This window comes from Idiotropiscis lumnitzeri, chromosome 8 (assembly GCF_059441095.1).
Source record: "Idiotropiscis lumnitzeri isolate Australia: NSW breed Sydney's pygmy pipehorse chromosome 8, RoL_Ilum_1.0, whole genome shotgun sequence".
NCBI classification, from domain to species: Eukaryota; Metazoa; Chordata; class Actinopteri; order Syngnathiformes; family Syngnathidae; genus Idiotropiscis; species Idiotropiscis lumnitzeri.
In genome coordinates this window covers 21,705,390-21,723,448 of record NC_142398.1, presented here as the reverse complement: position 1 = coordinate 21,723,448, position 18,059 = coordinate 21,705,390, and the positions used below count along the sequence as shown (strand labels likewise).

The 18,059-nt window shown below is 44.2% G+C and overlaps 1 protein-coding gene and 1 long non-coding RNA gene across 2 annotated transcripts in view; one reads left to right on the top strand and one right to left on the bottom strand.

Moving 5' to 3' along the window:
• maml3 (mastermind-like transcriptional coactivator 3) overlaps nt 1-18,059 on the bottom strand; it is a 71,814-nt gene that overhangs the window by 17,067 nt on the left and 36,688 nt on the right. The gene's annotated exons all lie outside the window — the stretch shown is intronic.
• On the top strand, nt 7,325-10,040 carry LOC148332765 (uncharacterized). Its single transcript, XR_015844607.1, has 3 exons — nt 7,325-7,477; nt 9,592-9,664; nt 9,747-10,040. It is a non-coding gene; the product is annotated as an uncharacterized LOC148332765 (long non-coding RNA).

Here is an 18,059-nt window from a genome sequence, read left to right as displayed (position 1 = left end):
CACCGAGCACAACCTCTCTTTAGTTTCTTTTGTCTTGCACGATGAGCAGTTTTTTTTTTCCTCGACAAGCTGCACCTTCAGCTATCTCCATCGCCCCTGACTCTGCCCATCTATGTCTGCCATTAATCTTTCCTGCTCCTAACCCTTCCCTCTCTCGCACGAATGGAGAGTGAGACCGAGAGAGAGTGAGACATATGTCGGGAGAATGACCATTAACTCCAAGCCAGCATCGTCAATAATTCCACAGCAGCCTATTATCCACCAAGAGCCAAAACGGCCTTCGGTAATATGATGAAATCTTCTGTAAAAAGTAGAAATGGGACTAAAAGCGTGAGACTGTAGAAATATTTCCACTCCTGAGCAGCGTTATCACATTATTGCGTTCGACTCATCTAGCTGCCCGTCTCTCTACCGCCCACATTTTGCACATCCCGATTTCATTCTTATAAATAAAAAAATAAAAAACGGCGGCAGAAAGAAGTTTAAAAAAATGTACCACTTGACAACACAAATGTACGGTCAAAATAATTGGAAAAAAACCCAACAAAAAATCATTTTAATCTCCTAATTTATAATCAATAAATTGCTAAGTAGCAGTATAAAATATATTATTTCAGCAATTGCGCACAAATCGACTGAAATGTTTTAATTTCACAATCAAGATTGTTCCACAAACTTGCCGCTTGCATGGAAACGCACTTTTACTTTTTTTTTTTTGGGTGTGGAAAAAAAAAATAAAATCAGTTCTTTTTTAAATCTTTTTTGCAAGCTATTAATGACGTAGTCCTTAAAATTCTCTGCTGTATATTTCATTTTGCTTTTCTTCTTCTCGAGGCTTTTTGACGATACTTTTTGTCCCCAAAATCATCTCGCACGACACATCATACTCCAGAACATATTTTCTTCCCTCCACTGGGTTCCGAAAAAAGGATGGAAAAGGCTAATATTCCATTCAACTCGGTATCAGTGTGAGCCCATAACTAACCCAAAATGCACTTTGAAGGACATGAGTGAGCAAAAGAGATGCCAAATTGGAACCACAAATGGGCCTAGAACCCAATTTGTCATTGCTAACAGCTACTGGTGCTGTTAGGAGTGTGTGTGTGTGTGTGTGTGTGTGTGTGAGTGTGAGTGAGAGTGAGTGCATCGGAGTACTAAAATAAGCCCCATCCATTGTCCCTCCTCCACCACCATGTTGTTCCACATGAGGTGGCGAGGTGATGCATGGACTCTTGCGACCACACGACTCTGCGGAACAGATGGACAGAGTAAGTAAGAGACGGACGGACGGACGGACGTGTGCAAGAGTAGACAATGTTCCAGCGTGAAGCAAAAATGGGACTTCTTCGCACGGAAATGCTCGACGTTGTTCTCCACAGGTAGCAATGAAACACTCATCATTAGTTTGTCAGGTCATGTTCAGCACCGTACACGCTTCCTTGTGCTCTCATTGAAAAAATAATTTGGGTCACAAACTGTACCCACCTTCCCACTCAAGAGGTTCTTCATTGGGATGGCGGCCATTTTGGTATACTTGAAAAGGGTGGAGCTAATTATATAAAACTTGAAAGGTTCTCACGAATACATTTTGGCAAAGTAATGTTTGTTCTTATTCTAATGTTCGAGTCAACCATCGGGCATGTGCCATTATAGACACAGACGAAGTTTGGCCAATGAACCGCGACAGCGTCAGCGACTTCCACAAACCGACCCAAAAAATATTTCTTTGACCAGGTAGTCTCAAAATTAGGAGATGAACATAATTGTTACCTTTCATTATATAGTTAGAAATAAGACTTAGAACACGGGTATCAAACTCGAGGCCCGGGGGCCAGATCTGGCCCACCGCATTTTTTTTATGTGGCCAGCAAAAACAAATCAAGCACGTCAACGACCACGATTCTTGCTAAAAATCTGTACCAAAATTTCAGATTATCATATCTACCAAATAATAACGGAGAGTTATCGCAGTCATTTCCTTGTAACATTATAAAAGTAATTTCAACAACAATGGAACAAACTATTATTCCAGACTACTGATTTTTTTTTCAATCCCTAATTAAAAACATGTAGATTGCGATATGAAATTTGGGCAAATCTGGAGGTCTGGTTCCGAAGGTCGCCAAGCTGCCAATCTGGTAGCAACTCTGGTCAAACACACTCCAACAAAGCGCTCTTTATATAAACTAAAACACTGACGGGCGTATTACCTTGGTTGTGACCACAGATCACTCTCCCTTTTGCGATGCTATTTGAAAACAACGATGGCATTGAGTGAGCGATAGGAAGACGAGAGGGGAGGGCGTCGGAATGACATGAGGCGGACGGAAGCAAAGCTTTTGAGAAAGAATGAAAACAGTCGCCCGGAAGAAATGAAGCAAACGGGCAGGGAAAGGAGAGAGAAATACATTTGTGAAATGGTTTTTGAAGGAGGGAACTGAGATCGATGTGTAAACAAATACTGGGGGGGAGGAGGGTTGGGGGGGTGAGGGGGGCGCGGGGACGGAGTAGGAGGAAAAGCAAAGACTGAGACAGAGAAAACAAGCTAAAGCCTGTGTTTAAGTCAACAACACAAGGAATACCGAATGGGAGAAAAAGAAGGTGTGAGAAGAGAGAGATGTAAAACGGAAAAGCAAAGCACGGCAGAAGAAATTCCGATGCAATCGCGACGTGTCAATTGTTGACAGCACGGAATTTAAGGCGAGATGACGAGGGGGAGAAAAAACGGGGTGGCGGGACTGAAAAGACAAGAAGAAAAACTAATTATCGAACGATTCTGCTAATTAGCTCCGACTCCGCTGACACGCTCGGCAAAGCGGCGGGCATTTACTGAAGAAGTGACACCAACCTGACGGCCTGGGTGGGATGGGCCTGAGGTGGCGGGGGGGGCTAAATGGTGTGAGCCGTGGAAGGCAAAGACGAAGTGAGCGAGGCTCGCGGGGTGATGCGCAAGGAGACAAATGGATGGTGATAGAGAAGAAGAGTGGGGGGAGGAGGTGACAGTCGCGATGTGAAGTTATCTGAAAGCACTCCATCAGGCCGAAGACAAAGAGAAAGACGAGCGCGGGACTCCAGAGCACAAGATGGAGACGTGTGTTTGTCCATATATTGAACCGTTTTTTTACATGAATTAACAGCCTCATTTAGTCTCTTCCTGCCGCAGTTAACAAACACGTCAGCGCTGGTCTGTAAAGAAGTGAATCTGTTCGAGTACCGGCATGAGGTTGAAGTACATCGATGATCAGAATAATCAATACATTTATTGACGATTTTTTTTCTTTCAAATACTAAAACACGTAGTTGTAAGAAACACAATTATGAATAATAGCCTTTTCGTTGCAAAACAAACACTGTGCACAATTGGCAACTACTGGAGAGGATGTGCAATTACACTTTATTGTAGTACGGCAGAAAGAAAAGGCATGTTCCTCAGGGTCACATGTGCCCCCCTCAGAATCGTACCGCCCCCCCCCCCCCAAAAAAAAGAAATAATCATTTGAATTATCGTGATATTTTTTTTCCCATAATCGAGCTGGCCTATTTTGCGGGTCATTCGCAAAGAAAGCCAAACGTAAGCGATGGAATAACTGATTTCTTCTGACAAGCGGCACGATGAGGTGCGCCACGCGTCAGGAACGTGGCGGTCGACAAAACGTTACTTTTTTCATCGCATGCACATGCGCCGGTTAATGGTTACTGGCGGATTCAAGCACAAGCGAAGAGGGCGAAATGAAAGAGAGGGGTTAAGTCGTTGAGTATGAGGGGATTTAGACCTCAGAGGAAGAGAGAGGAGAGCGAATGGAAGTGGAGCAGCAAATGACTCAGTGAGCATGTAAGTGTTTAACTGTGCCATACTGGTGTTAGCGAGCGATAAGAAAATCGAGAGGGGCCACAGTGAGGCGAAGGCGAGCGGGGCTGCGGCACGTTCTTGATTTCTGTTCGGGCTTTTATGGGTCCCCGTTGAGCCTCAGCAGATGTGGGACGCAATGAGCATATTGTGGAAGGTAGAGGAAACATCCTCGACATATTAGAGATGTCACTCCTCCTCTTTCTTTTCTCCCGAGACGGTGGCGCCGCCCCACAAATGAGTTTTCCGAAATGATTGACCCGTAATATCGACAAGTTCGTTTTTTTTTCCTGCGAGCGTATGAACGTGTGTGCGTATGTGCATATCTGTCCTGCGAGACTAATGTAATGCCTCGAGGTTGTGCTGCAAAGAAATCAATGAAAAAAAAATAGCTGTGTGTTTCGCAACACTTGCAGGTAGATTTTTTTTTTAATCTCTCATACAAAGAGTGACAATGAAGCAATTTGCTAAAGCGTGCATACTGTTTTCCGACGTTGTCTTTCAACCCTGGAGGTGATCATTAGTGACGGCTAATGGCGGCGGCGGCGGGCTAATGCGTCAGGTGCTCTCAAGGAGCAGAGTGGGCCATTTGCGGATGTGGCTGCTCCGATTGATCGGGGGTGGGCGAGAGCAGCATATCCTCGCGTTGTTAGCCTTGCTCATTGACCAAATGGAGATCAATACTCAGAGCGGCCCGAGGACGGCCTAACACGTGCACACACACACACACACACAAACAGTACTGTCCAAATATGATCGTGCACACAGACATTGCCCCGTGGACAAACACGGAAGAAAAGAAATCAACACACACACACACACATCCGCCAAGAGCCAGTGGTCTAAATAACGTTAATGATTTGACCATTAGGAGGGCCGCATGAATCAGTGGTAATGGCTACCAGGGAGGGACTTTATTGATACACTGCAACACACAATATGCACACAAACAAAATGGCACGTCTAAAAACGCCATCAGACCGACGACAACAAAATGCCTGGACGCGTCGAAGAGTTGAATCTCGGCCCAAAAAAAAAACGTTTTTTTTCCACATTACGCCAATTACGTTGAGAATGAGAAGCATCCAGACAACGGTGTCATGCTAAACCTTTATGATACGTCACAAAGCAAAAAGTATTCCTCCTGGTGAGACAAATTGCAATCAGCGTCCACGTCCGTTTACAACAAATTTCCCTCCATACAGCAGCGATGTAAGCAGCGCTTTCAGTGGAAAAGAATAAGTGGCAGTGGCGCCGAGCAACGCAATAAGCCAGAGGAGGATGAGTATCACAAAGTGCAAGACGGAAATAGAACAAGAGAGGATCGTACTGTGGTCTCATGCGACGTCCCGGTACGGCGTAAAAAGTCCCCGTAAGCGAGATGCTAAAACTGACAACGAAGTGCTGGTAGGCCGGACTGGTGCGTACCGGCCCATTTCAAAACACGAGCTGGAATCTGATTTTGTCAGAACGCAATGTTCTCTATTACGAACAGACTGTATCCAGGTCATGCATGTAAATTAAGCAAAAAAAAAAGAGAGAGACGGAAAGTACTGCAGCTACTGAGTGTGCCTTGTGTCCTTTATTCTTATGCCACTGAGCAAATGAGCCGTTTGGAATCTCAACATGATGACTAAATATTTTGATGAAAAACACTTCCTCGCCACCATAAATGTAAAACAATCAACTGAAAAATATTAAGTACATTTACCATGCTTCATTATGTTTTGTTTTTTTCAGATTAAAGTGGTGAACTTTACTTTACTATTTCTGTATTAAAAATATGCAACAGAAAATGGACGTTTTTTGGGGGGTGGACTGGAACGGATTCCATTTGTCTTCGTTTCAACAAGGAAAAGTGATTTCATACACACGTTCATCTTTTCTTATTTTGCGTTCATGAAACAAAAATACAGAAAACAATAAAACAAAAACCACACGTACTATTTGGTAGTGCAACCAGTTTTCAAGGAATGCGACGACGTGCAAAGAATTTATGTAAATAGAATAAGAATAAGAAAAGTGCTTCAAGTCTGCATTTATGTGTTCTATCGCTACTAAAATTTGTGTCGGCTTCTTCTGACATGAAATGAAACTTTTCAGAACATGTTGATGTGTTAAAGTACACAATAAGTGAACTCCCGCATACTCACCCGCAGATTCATCTATTCGCCGGTGTTTTTTTCAATACAAATATTTTTGGGGAGGGGTTGGGCTGTTTTTTGCAAGGGAGCCCAACCCATTTTTTTTTTAGGTTTTTATGGGCGCTAAAAAAAAATATGACGTGACACACATGTATGAGATTGCCATCAAAGTTGGAATATTCTCATTCCAGTTCCCGAAAGTAAAATAAATTAATGAATAAAAATAATAATAATGAATGAAGTCAACAAACTTGTTGCCCAAGGACTGATTAAAAAATGTAAACAGGAAAAGCGAGATCGCGGGCAGCGCAAGATAAGATTGCGCAATTTCAGCGAGATGTGCTTGTGCAGTTTGAGACAAGTTCCATGGCAAGGCGGACGTTAACGACTGACTGGTGCCAGTGGCAAAACATCACGTTCAAGCCATCGTGCAATTCAACTAATTAATTGCTTCACACAAAGAGCGTTCGGAGAGACGCTTGAAGAAGGAGTTGGGTCAATGAGATCAATTACCGTCCTTTTTTTTTTAAAAACGGATTTGACATATTAACCGCATAAGAACAATAACATTGGTATGATTATTATTTAAAGATACAGATTATATTTTTTATGAATTATTATTATTTTTTAGAATATTTTTTTCTTAAACTATTAGACCCACATTCAAATCATGAATATGTTTGCCACTTTTAAGCCTCCACAAACAAGCGAGCATCAACATGGAAAACCGACAGTTGCTTCAGAGAAAAGAAAAAAACACCAGAAAGTGGAGAAATGCTAAAATGACAGTAGCTACAATAAGCAAATGTGTTTTCTGACATACTGCACCCAAATCTTACTGAGTGGTGCAGTTTTGCGAGTGTGTGCGCACGTAGGCGATGTCATAAAGGCGCTCGCCAAAAGTTCTAACGGTCATAAACATTTTTTTTCTCGTCGCAACGCAAACACCTCTGGAGAAAGTCTTCGCGACCTCGAACAAATCAAGATGAGAAAAAAAAATCAACATACTCGAATTAACCTTGCAATGCCTTATCTTATTTAATTGTCAATAAGTCAAAACAAACAAAGTTCTCACTTTTGCTTACATTGCTTTTGGTTTGAAAAGCGGAAGTTACTAATTTCATGACAATGCTAAAAACAGCCGTTTGTATTTTGAGTAACATGTTAAAACAAACAAAAAAAGCACTGTACAAGATTTGTCTCAGGTCATGGAAGAAGAACGTGCAAAAAAACGGGTGTAAGCCGATGGAAGGTGGGCGGGCAACGGTACGCACACACATCCAAGCAAAGCACAACACACCCTTTCTTATCTCCTCTCCCTTCGTGTCTCCTCGTGGCAAAGTGTTGGCATGGCCTGCCTCCACAGACGCCACGGAGAGATTTACCTCCTCTGCACGGCTTGACGTGAAAAAAGTGCGACAAAGACAAGCATAGATGGAAGACGGGGGACATGAATGGAGTGCGAGGCTGTCACGGGCAAGGTCACGTAAGTATGGCGATTTTATAGGGACATGGCGCCCAAGGTGACTGTTGGGACTACGAGTGACGCACACATCAAGGTCTGGAGTTCAGAGTGTAAAAGACGGGCTCGAGGGCCAGACTGATGGAGTAAAAAAAAAAAGAAAAAAAAAAGAGAGTGATAGATGGAAAATGAGACCGATTTGGTCTTTGCTCGAGTTGCGTTGCAGAGCGGCGAGCTCAGTGTGTGTGCTGCAGCAACCCCCACTGGCAGATTACAGAGTGACGTAGTGTTATCATTTCTCTGATAGGCCAGATTTCCACGGGAGGGGGAGGAGGAACGGGCGACGAGGGGAGGGGAGGCACAAATGGGGAGGGGTGACAAGTCTCATTGCTGGAAAAATGGTCTAATAGCAAAGAAAAGGGGAGGGAGAGAAGGAGGCAGGGAAAAGGGAAAAGTGAGGCCGAGATAGAGACGTAGTGCCACACAAAGGAACAGAGCAGACACAAAGAGGACGAGAGAAGCGAGGAGAAGAGAAAGATGGCTGAGACTTCTTTGTATACACGATCAGACAAGCACAAAAGCAAGGCAAAAAGTGACAGTTTAGGAATAAACAATCAATGTCGGAAGGATGGAGATTTGACACAACCCCGAGTAAAGAGGGACTTTAAAATTATGAAAATAATAGACCCCCCCCCCCCCAAAAAAAAGCAGAAGCTCAACCGGATGGCTCGCACAGTGAGCGTGTTTGTGCCCACATGGCGGCATCAAGAAACATTTACAACCAGGCAGCTGTTCCATTAGCTACAGCCATTGTGTCTAATTACATCCCGGTCTCCTTAGACAAACACACACACACACACACACTAACAGCGCAAACGTGACCGTAAACACACAATTGTTGTCTGTCCAGCCAACCAGAAAATCCCGACCATGCACGCTAACAAGGAAAGGAACTTGGAGCGGCAGACCCACAATGAGTGTGTTAATCAAAGTGCACTCCCTTACACCCTTCCAAGCCAGGCCCACCCCCCCCCCCATACAAGAACACACGGCAGATAAATGACACTTTACACACACACAAACGCACACCTCCCCCAGCTTTTGCGAAGAGGATCTGAGGCATTGTGAAATACCAAACATACCAGAGAAGCCACATGAGAGCGAAAAAGGCAGCGTTTGAGAAGCCTCAAAAGAACACACTCACATTCGGAGATGCACCGCTTGCAGTTTTACAAGAATGAGGCTTTTCACACTTAAACACAAACACACACACAAGAGCAAGATAACATGATTGAAAGCTCGATAGACAAATACGCATTAATGCCAACCCCGCACAAAGACACGTACGCCAGCGCACGTTTTGGCGGAGACTTTGTGCGTAATCAGCTGAGTGTTGTAGTAGTCGGATAAGAGGCACTCCTAAGACTACTTGACAACGCTGAGACGGGAGGGCTTACATGGTTTTGAAGCGGACAAAATGTACGCAGACATTTTTCAAGGTGCACGATGTTGCTAACCTGACAAAGCGACGATGCACAAAACAAGGTCGTGTCGAAAGGCTGGTTCACGTGAGGACTTCAATCGAAATGTGAAAATGCGAATGATTCAGAAGGTCACCTCACGGCTCACTTTGAAAATATAGTTGGTGTTCGCATCCGCCATGATGGGGGGACTGACCGGCAAAAAAGGGTCAAGTGCCCAGTTCCGGTATTATCCTATATCAGGGGTGTCAAACTGATTAGTTTTGGTTTTGCTCAGTGGGCCACTATGACAGTGAACCCATATAGATCATTATTATTAATATATATACACACACACACAAAACAAACTGATGGATAACTAGTTTTTAAAATCAGAATCCAGGAAAATGTTAAAGTTTTTAAAAATTGATGAGAATTTGTAATTTTGGTATTTTAGCAAGAAACATGAAGTTGTGCATGATTTGCCTTGGCGGGCCACGTAAAATGATGTGACGGTCCAGATCTGGCCCCCGGGCCTTGAGTTTGACAACCGTGTTCTATATCTATATTTTCTATTTAAACAAGTCTTTTTCTACTTTTAATTCAAGCGGATGTCCCTCAACAAGTAAAGTCACAATCACAAGGTTGCTAAACACTCGCTCTTCTGTTTACTTGCAGGCACAGGCGCCTCCCACCAGTCGAGAGCGACAAGTCAGCATATGCATGCAGTGAAAAACGTTGTCACTAAATAGTGAGTGGCCACGTTTTTCATTGAAATTCCTTGTATGTAATCAAGTCACGTAAAAATTAAATGTCGTGGTCATTTCATGCAGCGCATGATGACGTGACTGACGTCAGCGGCAAGCAGTCTGTTTATGTGGGAGAGCTCGAACGTCACACATTTCCACTTGATGCTGTTTTAAGGGGGATGAAAACAAAATCCAATTTGAACACTGTTCACCTTGCAGATGAAAGGATGATTGTTTGTGATTGTTGTTCCAGCCCGGCCCATAATGCACGCAGCACATATTTGTGCTAACGTTGAAATATCGGATGTTATGTATAAAGTGTCATATAGTGACGAGAGAGAGAGAGAGAGAGAGAGGGAGAGAGGGAGAGAGGGAGAGAGAGAGAGAGAGGGAGAGAGGGAGAGAGAGAGAGGGAGAGAGAAAGAGAGAGAGAGAAAGAGAGAGAGAGAGAGAGAGAGCTCCTAACTGGACTCTCTGAAAGCATCAATCGCTGCAACTTGGATTCTGACCAGAACAAAGAGCTGAGAAAATATTACTCCAGGTCCAAAAGGCTTCACCTGCGGCTCTCAATTAGCTTTAGATTTTCATATTTAAAATTCTGCTCCTGGTGTACAAATCACTAAATGGTTTGGGTCCTGAAAACATTAAACAAATGCTGATTGAATATAAACTTTGGGATCAGTCGACTCCGGTCAAATAGTGGAGCCCAGAGTTCAAAGTAAACATGGTGAAGCAGCATTTAATTGTTACGCAGCAGATAAATGGAATGGGCTGGCAAAATCAAAGTTTGCCCGGAATGTGAATGCTTTCAAATCCAGGTTAAAAACTTTGCTTTTTTCCCCCTCATACTTTAATTAAGGTCCTCAAAACAATTGTAAATCATTTCTTCTTTTAGTTATTTTTACTTTTGTTTCCTCTACTTTGCTTCTGTTGTGTTTGCACAAGTTGTATCTTTATTTGTGTGAAGCACATTGAGTTGAAATGTGCTATAGAAATAAAACCGCCTTGCCTTGCCTAGTAATGGGCGTCTGTTTGCCTTTTGACTCTCAGAAGAATGTACGACAACACAAGAAATTGTAACTTCAATTATCTTGACATGATTTTTGTTATGGAATCTAAAAGGTCTCATTTATGCATTCTTGTAAATATGCAGTCGTCATTTGATGAGTTGACTTGTGCAGCAGATGAAAACCTTTGGTTGTCCAACCTTAACAGTCACAGTTTTGAGGAAAAACAAAAAAACAAAAAAGGTCCGGAGACAAAGCGGGCCATCGCCTCACCGAGTCTGTCATCAGCGAAAGCAGACGTAATTCTCCCACACGGAGCAGGTTGCACTCATTTCCCTCTCACGATTAAAGACGGGATGAGTCCACTTGTGAGTGACTGCATTAGCGTTGCTCTAAGGGCACATTGTCCATTACGTCTCATTGGTTTCCTAAATCACGATTGGTTTTCGACGGGGCACCCTGTCGCCTAATCCCGCCGAGAAGCGCAAACGAGAGAACAAGAGAAATCGCTCATGTTGCGGACGCCGCGTGAAGCCGAGCAAATACAACATCTGACGAGATGCACCCCTGTTTCTGACAGGTATGAGCTGTTATCGCTCTCTGGCGCGCTCTACCTCACACGCACACACATGCAGTTTTCATTTCCATCCCCCCACCTTGATTTATGAACTCAACCTGGGAGATTGCTTTTCACATGAGAGCGAAACATATACCAGCTCGCCTTCGAAAAAAAGCCACATGATCTCACAAACACACGCACGCACACACACACACAAGGTCAAAAAGTCACGCATGCTGTCTGTCTATGTCAAGGAGAAATGGAGAAGAAAAACAAACAGAATCTTTAATAGTAAACCAGTGTTGTGTTGAGAGGTGACCGCAGAATACCTGACTAACTTGCTTATTTCAATTTCAGCACCCCACCAACGATGAGGGGGCGAAGATGCACTCCGATTTGAAACAAAGCTTAAGAAAAAAAAAAACCGTTATTTTTATCTGATTTTTAAATGCTGTGTGAACGTCACAATTCCGATTTTTAAAATCCAATCAGGGCCTCTATCGTCTACGGCTGTAAATTGCTTATGTATGCGATGCATCTGCAGTACGAACGCTCATCCGCACACATCCGACCAACGTGTCATCAAAAGCCAATATTTCTTGGGCGTGTGGGTGGCAGAGAGCGCTCGGGAGACGACTGACGGGGAATATGGAGAATTGTTTTGAGGAACAGTTTTTGTCTGAATTGAATCCCACATGAAACATGAAGCAGGAAGTCAACATTTGTGGTGATAGTAGTAACTCAACCGCAGACACGGTTCATTTCTTACACGCGGCCGTGACGTGACTTCATCTTTAGTAGACAACTCCATTAAATACGGAGATGGAGGAGTGGTGCCTCTTAATCTCCAAATTCTCAACGCTGGCGATATGAGATGATAAAATGAGACCCTTCGTGCGGTACCATGTTTACTTGCGGAAACTGCACTGTTTAATTGAATATTTATATTTAGAACTTCGGTGAATTTTTGCAGTGGAAAACGTGACTGAATTTTTACTGTACTTGCAAACCACTTGTTCTCGCGTGTGGATTTACAGCGTTGGTTAAACGGCCCATCAAGTGTTGCAGCAACAAACATCGTTCAGGTTTTATTGTGCGTCACGACTTCTGGAGCATGCGTGGACATTTCAAGCGACGCAACGCTAAATCAAGTGAAATCACCTTGGCGCTATACTTAAGTGTTCAACATGTCCCACCAGGTGAGAAGTTGTTCCTGTGTACGTTTCTATTCCGGGCCTCAACCTTTTGACCTTGTCGTTGTCTATGTGTGTGTGCGCCTATTTTTGTCAAACCAGGTCAGGAGGGACCGAAATGCCCTTGTGTGTGTGTGTGACGAAAAACAGTGGCCAGCCAAGAGTCCCGGTGTCAAACGGTTACGCAAGACGGATGGTGGCTCATTTGTACGTCTGTCGGTGAGGGTGTGACGGGCTGAAAACAGGCACACCTACAACTCTGGTCCTCGAGAGCGCCCCTATCCAGCTTGTTTTACATGTTTCCCTCCTCCAACACACCGGATTCAAATGATCAAAGCTTGCTGATGAGCCGATCATCATCACAGGGGACTCAGACGCTCCCTGCAGACGCTTTTCCCGAGACAAGCCGGCGCAAGTCCGATGACACGAGCGCAAGTGGAACATCTTCACAACATGGGTTGGCAACAATTTTTATACGACGGATGAGAAAATATAGCAATACAAAATGACAGGATATTTATTTATAATCAACGATTCCCGAATGAGAAAACGGTCGCCAGTTGACTGAAAACTCACACGAATGATTGAATTAAATTATGCGTGAGGTTCAGAGTTTGGTCGATAAGCCGCAAAACAGGAATCCCAACGCAAACACGAATGTAAATCTCCACACTTGAGAGGATTTGCTGAGTTCAATACCGTTTAAAGAGTCATTTCTGCATGCGCTTGTTTATCGTTTGTTCGAAAATGGAAGCATGGATGAATCTGAGAAACATGACATCATCAAAGAATATAGAACTTAAAATTTTTAAAGCCGACCCAGGAATCGGAAAAGTTGAATGAACGGGTGAATATTCGACCCAAATTTATTTGAAACGATGGGCTAAGGGCTCATCTCGTTCCTCTAATTGCCCTCTCGCTCCTAGCGTCTCTGTTTACATGCTAGCGCCTCCCACCACAAATTCCATCCAGGATCGAGAAGCTTGAGAGAGGAGCGAGAAGGGAGGAGGTAGAAATATTTTGGGGAATGAGAATGTCACATCTTTGACACGTGTCACAAATCTACCGTTTCTGTGGCTGAAGTATTATCATCACCACTAAAGTCCACTTTATGCGTTAGGAACATTTTCAAGTGGCAAGACATTAAAGTGAAATATAATCAACAATGTTACGCTTCCCAAATTTGCAGATGCAAAGACGATTGTGATTTGTCCTTCCGCCTACGCACACGCACCCACACACCCACACACACGCACACACGCACACACACACACAGGTTTGCTGTGGATGGCGCAGGTAAGGATGTGCTTTCCCAAGCAGTTTCAACTTTGTGTAAGAGTGGCAAACATTCCGGTATGTATGGTAAGCAGATTTTTTTGTCTTCTTGCACAAAAAGTTCAATATGGACGTGTGTGACAAGGTAAAAGGGGGTAAAGGAGAAAAAGAGTGGGAAGGAGAAATATGCTGGGCATTAAATTGTTTAGCTCACTTCATATTGTGGAAGACGAGAAATGATCAATCTGGCGTCTATTGCATGAGTCTTCACAGGCGCCTGCGAGAGACGTCGAGTCTGCGGCGGGAAATGACACGAAACACACGCCACTGATGATCAGTGCTGTGAAATTGGAACTCTTGGTTGGAAAGTGACTTATCTTTGCATTCCCTCGAGCATTGCATTGTTGGTGGTTGAGAGGGAGGGCCGCCACGGGAATGCAAAGATTGCGACACCGAGACACAGGTGGGTAAACAGTATCATTTTTTTTCTCCAGTCTGTTCTTATGCGAACGCACATTCATGTGCGAGGCCAACTAACCCGTTGTGTGTGTTTGTGTGTCCGTTAGCATCCGAGTGAGCAGATGGGAAGGACGGGGTGAATTTAAGGGACGAGGGCAGGGTCACATCGGCGTGGTGTCTCATGTATGTCTTGGTGTGTGTGTGGCGCCCACATTTGGAGGCATCAACACAAACAAAGTGACGACTGGCACACGATTGCATAAAAATAAAATATCTGACCTGACCGCACACACTTCTCCAGACATCAGTTTCATCTCAAACATCTCTTGGTTTGGTTAATACGCAACCAAAATCTAATTTGTAAAACACTGATAGTATTAGCGAAAGCGTCACGACGCTCGGCACCAAAGTGCTCAAACACGGGAGCATTTAAACAGAGACAAGCTGTCGCGTGTATACTCACACACACACACAAGCGACCCCTGTCTACCCTCATCTCGGAGCTGCCATTGATTTGGGTTGTAAGGTGCCTCGGGCAATGGTTGCCACAGCAACCGGCAGCCGAGGAAGGCGGCCAAAGTTTGAGCTGGCGTGAGGGAAGTGTCTGCATGATGTTTGTGTGTGCGGGCTATTTGTGAGTATGTACACGAGCAACCAAACATGAATATTTTTTGAGTGTGTGTGTGAGGTGCTGGCAGGGGGACAGCAGCCTGTTTAGTATGCAGCCTTCTGACTGCATCTCCCTTCCTACCTCTCTTTGGCTCACAGACAGTGTCAGGAAAAAAAATCTATCTATCCATCCATCCACACACGAAAAAAAAATACGGCTGCTTATTCTGTACTTTAATTCAGGGGTCCTCAACCTGCGATCCGCGGGCGCACTTTGGCCACGGCAGACTGCACAGATTAAAAAGAAAAAGAAAAGAAAAGGAAAGCTTGCAGTTGATGCATGTCAAGATGCTAATTGTCTCAACTGGCTGATATTAAACGCGAAATTAGTAACGATAGGCTATTATAGGGCCAGCGCAATTCATTTTGCCGCACTACTCTCGCGTGGGGAGGAGATATCGCGTGACACGTGAAGTCACATGAGTTCAATTTATGGTTTTATGAATCGATATCGGGCTATGTGAAAAGGCAAATCGGTTCATCGATTGTTTTTCCTACGCGTACAAGACTGATTCATGACACCGATTGTCTGTCCTGCAGCTCACTGTCATGTTGTACATCATCTTCAATTTAAAGGAGCTCGAGACACACGGTGAATTGAATACTAAACCAATTTAGTGACAGTCCTCGGGAAAAAAAATAGAGACGTGATATTTTCCTCTCCAACCAAGCTCGCTGATTCACTCCCCAAGGGCATGTCGAATGGGTGGAGAAGGTCTGTCGGAGCGCTTTCAGTTTTTGAAGTTAAAAACAGCTTTGGTGGTGGGGACGAGTGTTGAGGGGTACGTCTTACTCAAATAGACAGACGTACTTTTGCATACTGCACCTATCATGGATGCTTATGTAGCTATATGCACCCAATAAATAAATAAATAAATAAAATACACAGCGGTTATTTACGCTTTACACCTCAGATGACACAAGGCAAAAAATATGATATGCATTGGGACGAATGAACTCATACATTTCATATAAAGGCGTGGAAAGCAACAACTCTTGCACATGTGCACTATTGATTCGTCGTGATGTCGCTCAGGACCAACAACTCCCTCTAAGCACGCGAGAGGTAGAGTGTTTAAGGAGGCGAGGATGGAAGAAAGGAGGGAGAATGATGAGAGAGAGAGAAAAAAAAAGAATCAGACAGCGAAAGCACAGAGAAAGCCGTTTGTGGTGCGTTTCTCTTCACAGGAAGCATCTCAGAAGAGCGAGGAAGAGCAAATACATGGTAGAACACAGCGACCCCCCCCCTCACCCCTCCACGACCCCTCCCTTTTTCCACAAGTACATCCCTCCACAACTTGCACCCCCCCCATCTTCAGAGCCTCTCAACAGGATCTGAGAGCAGCTCAGCTCAAGCCCTGACACGTGTGGCTGAGAGAGGGGAGGAGTTAGAAAGTGAGCAGTATTCAATGTATGTGTGTGCATGTGTGAGCTTGTGCCAAGAGAGAGAAAGCGAGAGAGGCAATCTCTCCCTCTCCCTCTCTCTCTGTCTTGTCTTTTTCACCCTTTCCAATTCCTTCCTTCTCCCTTCCACCATTGACTTCTGAAGACAATGCAATCCAATACAACTCTCTGTGACTTCTTAAAAAATATGGCATGCAAACACAAATTCCGCCAGATTTCCTTCAGCGACAAAATGGTTGTATCACAGCAAGAAAAAAGCAAAAAATCTAAATAAATGAACACCTAAATGTGTGGATGTCCACTAAATGTGCAGGGAGCCAAGGTGGAAGTAATTCAAATGAGTTCCATGAGACAAATCTGGGCAAAGAATTGCCAAACACACATCTGGATTGATCTGAATTCACAAGTTAGCACCGCTCTCAAGCCGGTTCCTGTTTTCTGACCTCAACTCAGTCTTTCGAGCCCGACTCACTTGAAGTAAGCTTGCGCGGCGCAGGAGAGTAGTTGGAGTGCAAACCAATCCAAAACTACGACTCGATCGATGGAGCGAGCGCGAAACACGAGTGGATTGCTAAAAGTGTCCATTTGGGTCGTTGCTGTTCCACTGAAGTCCTGAAGATGTCATCAGTAGTCAGAGTCAAAAGTAATCAGGAAAACAGGAAAAAGGACATTTTCAAACTAATGCTAAAATTTTATTTTATTTTTTTAAATCTTCTTTTCGCAGGCCCAGACAGTGTTCATACGCAACACCTTTTGTAAGAAGAATTTGCATGAGCACAGCTGAGGGAAAAGTGTCTCACACGTGAGGAATTTCAGTCTTATCTCGGTTTCAACTGTACAAAATCACGGTCAAGTCAAGAAGGACCTACCGCATTTCTGACATGTCAGGAATTCTCAGTTCAGGGGCACAATCGCATCAGTCCCTGAGATTGGTCATCAAATGGAGGAGTTTAGACTGAAATATGTCATACAAATAAAGTTGCATTGTATTGTATTCGCCCAATGAAATATGACGTGTACAAAATATGGACAGCTAAACGTGTGACATTGCTTTAAAACATTTTTATTCTGACTTGCCGCATACTTTCTTACTCATAACTTATCCGTGATAAAATCATGGCTACGTCTTGGCATTTGAGTCCGTCAGTGGGAAACTGTGGCTGTTTATGTGTGTTCTCGCTGCTATCCTTGAGAGCTTGTGCGCATCACACTTTTCAGCACAACTCGATGGAGAATGAGATGGAAGAGGCCTTGTTCAGATTGTCAGCCAACATCACATTTTGAATGGAAACTGGATTGCTCTTTTGCAGTCTGAACGGTCACAAAGCACATGAAGTCTAATTTTGGCGAGATGGATTGAAAACACTTTTGGGAGTCAGCTTCATATCGCATTTGGTCAGGATGCCTCTCAGTCGGAACAGCTCCGAACATATCGGACGGATTTGACTGTCTGTGACGTCACTGTCCATGACACAAGACCAATCAGGGACATGCTGGTACCCTAATTCGGCACGGGAATAATCTTCTCCTGTGGGGCGTGGGGGTGGTATGGCCGGCAGCGGCACCGACGTCAAAATGCGGAACGGTGACGTCAAACACTAAACGTGCTGGACGACGCCGTTGCTACATCAACCGGTCCGATGTGACTCCGTTTGAACCGGGCGGGATTCCACTTGGACACTTGTTCAAAACAATCACTCCTGAAAATTGGATTTGAGGAGAAATCCGATTGGAATCGGATCTCCTTGCAGTCTGAACGCAGCCAAAGAGGGCAGAGACCATGATCAGAATGGAATTACCTCAAGAAAGCTTGCAAGAGGGGTGAGAGAGT